The 5,000-nt window shown below is 41.1% G+C and overlaps 1 pseudogene; it reads right to left on the minus strand.

Annotated features, from left to right (window-relative positions):
- Window positions 1-2,941: 2,941 nt before the first annotated feature.
- The window catches only part of LOC137655689 (beta-hexosaminidase subunit alpha-like), a 20,233-nt pseudogene continuing 18,174 nt past the window's right edge, over window positions 2,942-5,000 (minus strand).

Consider the following 5,000-nt stretch of genomic DNA (forward strand, 5'->3'; position numbering starts at 1 on the left):
GCAGCCTGTTGAGTTGGAGGGAAAATCTGATGACATGTCACGTGGGTCATGCCTGGCTTGGTGTCAGCCTTACTCATCTGATAACTGGAAAGACAGAACAACTCAACATGCCGTTAAGGAAGGCGTACGTGTAGACACTCGGTGAATGTGTAGCCTTTCAACTTTTGGCTATCATGTCTTGATAATAACTCCCACACTTCTAGGGCTGAATTTTTCTTTTATATTCAGATTGGTCAACCGTCAACAGGTTAAGGTGTGCCCCTTCCCATTGCCATATTAAGTTTTTTTTTCTTTTTTTCTCCTGTCATCAGATGAGTAAGTCTGACACCAGAGCAGGCATGATCCATGGGACACTATCTCATCAGAAGTTAAGAAAGACTTGTCAGCCGTAGTCGTAAGAAAGGCTCTTTTGACTCCATGTCTCGTAGGAGTGGTGGTCGGGTTCTGACTTTATGGGAAGAGAGCCATGGCCCTGTGTTTTGGCCCTCGGTGCCTTCTCACAGGGCTGGGACCATGACTGGTATGTGGCCTCGAGACTCAGGCCCCCTGGCTCGTGTACCTTACTACCCCGGTAGCTGACTGTTTATGGCTCCGTGTTTAGGCCAGCGGCTGATGTATGGGGCTGGTCCGTAAATGTGTCGCAGCCTTGAGCCTCATCCCCATGGACCGGAATTTGTCACCGACTACCTTGATAGTCAAACGGTACTGGTTACGGTTCCGTGTTTAGGCATCCTGGGGCTAGTGCACTGGGCCAGGGCTGTAACAATGTGTCACAGCCTTGTATGATGCTGAGCTATGTTCCCGACTGGTCCAGTAGTGTTGTCAATGGTACCAGTAGATTGGGTCTGTGCATGTATTGTACCACTATATAAGGGTAAGGGAGATGTGCATGACTGTTGTAATTCAAGAGGTATTAGTTTGTTGAGTGTAGTTGGAAAAGTGTATGGTAGAGTACTGATTAATAGGATTAAGGATAAAACAGAGAATGCAATCTTGGAAGTACAGGGTGGTTTTAGAAGAGGTAGGAGTTGTATGAATCAGATTTTTACAGTTAGGCAGATATGCGAGAAATATTTAGCAAAAGGTAAGGAGGTGTATGTTGCGTTTATGGATCTGGAGAAAGCATATGATAGAGTTGATCGGGAAGCAATGTGGAATGTGATGAGGTTATATGGAGTTGGTGGAAGGTTGTTGCAAGCAGTGAAAAGTTTCTACAAAGGTAGTAAAGCATGTGTTAGAATAGGAAATGAAGTGAGCGATTGGTTTCCGGTGAGAGTGGGGCTGAGACAGGGATGTGTGATGTCGCCGTGGTTGTTTAACTTGTATGGTGATGGAGTGGTGAGAGAGGTGAATGCTCGAGTGCTTGGACGAGGATTAAAACTGGTAGGCGAGAATGATCCTGAATGGGAGGTAAATCAGTTGTTGTTTGCGGATGATACTGTACTGGTAGCAGACACAGAAGAGAAGCTTGACCGACTAGTGACAGAATTTGGAAGGGTGTGTGAGAGAAGGAAGTTGAGAGTTAATGTGGGTAAGAGTAAGGTTATGAGATGTACGAGAAGGGAAGGTGGTGCAAGGTTGAATGTCATGTTGAATGGAGAGTTACTTGAGGAGGTGGATCAGTTTAAGTACTTGGGGTCTGTTGTTGCAGCAAATGGTGGAGTGGAAGCAGATGTACGCCAGAGAGTGAATGAAGGTTGCAAAGTGTTGGGGGCAGTTAAGGGAGTAGTAAAAAATAGAGGGTTGGGCATGAATGTAAAGAGAGTTCTATATGAGAAAGTGATTGTACCAACTGTGATGTATGGATCGGAGTTGTGGGGAATGAAAGTGATGGAGAGACAGAAATTGAATGTGTTTGAGATGAAGTGTCTGAGGAGTATGGCTGGTGTATCTCGAGTAGATAGGGTTAGGAACGAAGTGGTGAGGGTGAGAACGGGTGTAAGAAATGAGTTAGCGGCTAGAGTGGATATGAATGTGTTGAGGTGGTATGGCCATGTTGAGAGAATGGAAAATGGCTGTCTGCTAAAGAAGGTGATGAATGCAAGAGTTGATGGGAGAAGTACAAGAGGAAGGCCAAGGTTTGGGTGGATGGATGGTGTGAAGAAAGCTCTGGGTGATAGGAGGATAGATGTGAGAGAGGCAAGAGAGCGTGCTAGAAATAGGAATGAATGGCGAGCGATTGTGACGCAGTTCCAGTAGGCCCTGCTGCTTCCTCCGGTGCCTTAGATGACCGCGGAGGTAGCAGCAGTAGGGGACTCAGCAGTATGAAGCTTCATCTGTGGTGGAAATGTGGGAGGTTGGGCTGTGGCACCCTAGCAGTACCAGCTGAACTCTGCTGAGTCCCTGGTTAGGCTGGAGGAACGTAGAGAGTAGAGGTCCCCTTTTTGTTTTGTTTCTTGTTGTTGTCGGCTACCCCCCAAAATTGGGGGAAGTGCCTTTGGTATATGTATGTGTATGTAAGAATTGACTAGCCCACTTTGTATTTCAGGAATGTCTTTGAGCATTGAATGTTATGAATTTTGCTATTTCATGACGTTACTTTCAAGTTAGATATACTTTTTTATTCATTCCACAGTATAGACGTGATCCTATTTCTTTTAATCTTATTTTTATGTTAGATTCTTCTTTTTTTCCACCACTATCCCTACATTTTCATGCTGCATTATAGGCCATAATCTAGGAAATATTTATGAGAGAATCATACTGGAATTTAGAGCTTCATGATTCGTCAGGTAAAATGTAATTTTATTCATTTTATATAACGAGAAAAAATATTCATAGAAAACTATGATGCAAATGTTCGTAGTTATAATTCAGGATACCTGAAAACTTTAAATCAATCAATCAGTCGAAGTTATAATAGTATTAGAATTGTTATTTACTTGGTAAATATGTAAGGGTCTTTAGAATTGGAGTTTAAGGAAAATTTGAAAATACAATGGCTATGCTGAGTATAATTTGGAAATCAAATCGCCTCAAATTACATATAAAAAAAGCAGGTTATATATCAATTTAGTGAGATCGATGTTACTGTATGGACATGAGTCATGGTATGACAATGAAACAATCTCCAACAGATTTGAGAACAAAGCCCTCAAAAGAATATTGGGTGTTAGATGGCATGCTCTTCGCACTCCCTAGAAAGATCAGTTCACCAAACGTTTAATTGGGCTCCACAAGGTACTAGAAGAGTTGAAAGACCCACGACTACATGTCTGAGGACTATGAAGCGTGAAGTAGAAGATGACGAATAGAAAAGTATTGATTTAAATGCTCAAGATAAAGACGACTGGCGAAATCTAATCGAGGCTCTTTTTATTATTATTATTACTTGCTAAGCTACAACCCTAGTTGAGAAAACAGGATACTATAAGCCCAAGGGCTCCAACAGAGAAAATACCCCAGTGAGGAAAGAAAATAAGGAAATAAATAAACTACTAGAAAAAAGTAATTAATAATTGAAATAAAATATTTTAAGAACAGTAACCACATTAGAGTAAATCGTTCCTATATAAACTATTAAAACAAAAAAGCAAGAGGAAAAGAAATAACATAGAATAGTGTGCCTGAGTGTACCCTGAAGCAAGAGAACTTTAACTCAAGACAGTGGTACAGAGCCTATGGCACTGCCCAAGACTAAGAGAACAGTGGTTGGATTTTGGAGTGTCCTCCTTGAAGAGTTGCTTACCATAGCTAAAAAGTCTCTTCTATCCATACCAAGAGGAAAGCAGCCACTGAAAAATTACAGTGCAATAGTTAACTCCTTGAACTTAGAACTGTTTGGTAGTCTTAGTGTTGTCAATTGTAAGAAGACAGAGAATATGTGAAGAATAAACCAAACTATTCGGTGTATGTGTAGGCAAAGACAAAATGAGCCGTTACCAGAGAGAAGGATCCAATGTAGTACTGTCTGGCCAGTCAAAGGTCCTAATGACTCTCTAGCGGTAGTATCTCAAAGGGTGGCTGGTGCTCTGGCCAAACCTACTACCTACAATAGGCGTAGAAGATGATGATGATGAATGAATTATAGTTCTTCATCTGTAATTTAACATGAAATTACCATCAAAACAACGTTTAAAGATTTCGTTTTATTATGAGCACATTTTATTCTCTTATTTTATTTATAATATATAAAGTGAAATTAAATTAGAAAAAATACCTATACAATGATTTGGAAAATCAATTTCCTTTAACCTGTTCTGAAGTGGTTCGACACAATGTGAGAAAATTGCAATGAAAGTCAAATATTGTGAATTCATTAGTTTAGTTTAACAAAGATTTAAGATAACAGCAAAAGTATTGCAATTTGAATATTTCTCTTAGAGAGAGAGAGAGAGAGAGAGAGAGAGAGAGTTTAGTTTACGATAAGGAAAATTTACAATACAAAGGAAAGGTATTTAAATTTGAATATTTTTTCTTATTGAGAGAGAGAGAGAGAGAGAGAGAGAGAGAGAGAGAGAGAGAGAGAGAGAGAGAGAGAGAGAGAGAGAGAGAGAGAGAGAGAGAGTTTAATTTAAGATAATGAAAATTTACAACAAGGAAAGGTATTTAAATTTGAATATTTTTTCGTATTGAGAGAGAGAGAGAGAGAGTGCTGATTTTCAGGATAAACTATCGAATACAATCTAAACTCATGTTCTACCTCATTGACCCAAAAATTCTGGTCAACATCATCTTACAGGTAAACATCTGCCATACAGTAAGATGGCCAAAGGGGTTCGACCCTGAAGCCTCTGCTGAGAAGCCTACAGCGGTGTTCCTCAAGCCTCGGGACAGCTTCCGACGTGCTGCTGGTGTGATCCGCTGAGCTCCACAGCTTCTCTGCCACCACAGAAGCGCGAGGCCACGTCCTTGGGATGAGGTTCGTGCCGTCTACGTATTCTCCCCACATGCAAGCCTCGCCGCCCATGACGAAACGTTTCTGGGCGTCCGTGCCTGTAGAGGTATGTGTCAATAGGAGGCGTTCTCTATGAATTATCCCTCATCGTAAAGTGACATAA

The sequence above is a fragment of the Palaemon carinicauda genome, chromosome 16, assembly GCF_036898095.1.
Source record: "Palaemon carinicauda isolate YSFRI2023 chromosome 16, ASM3689809v2, whole genome shotgun sequence".
Classification (NCBI taxonomy): Eukaryota; Metazoa; Arthropoda; class Malacostraca; order Decapoda; family Palaemonidae; genus Palaemon; species Palaemon carinicauda.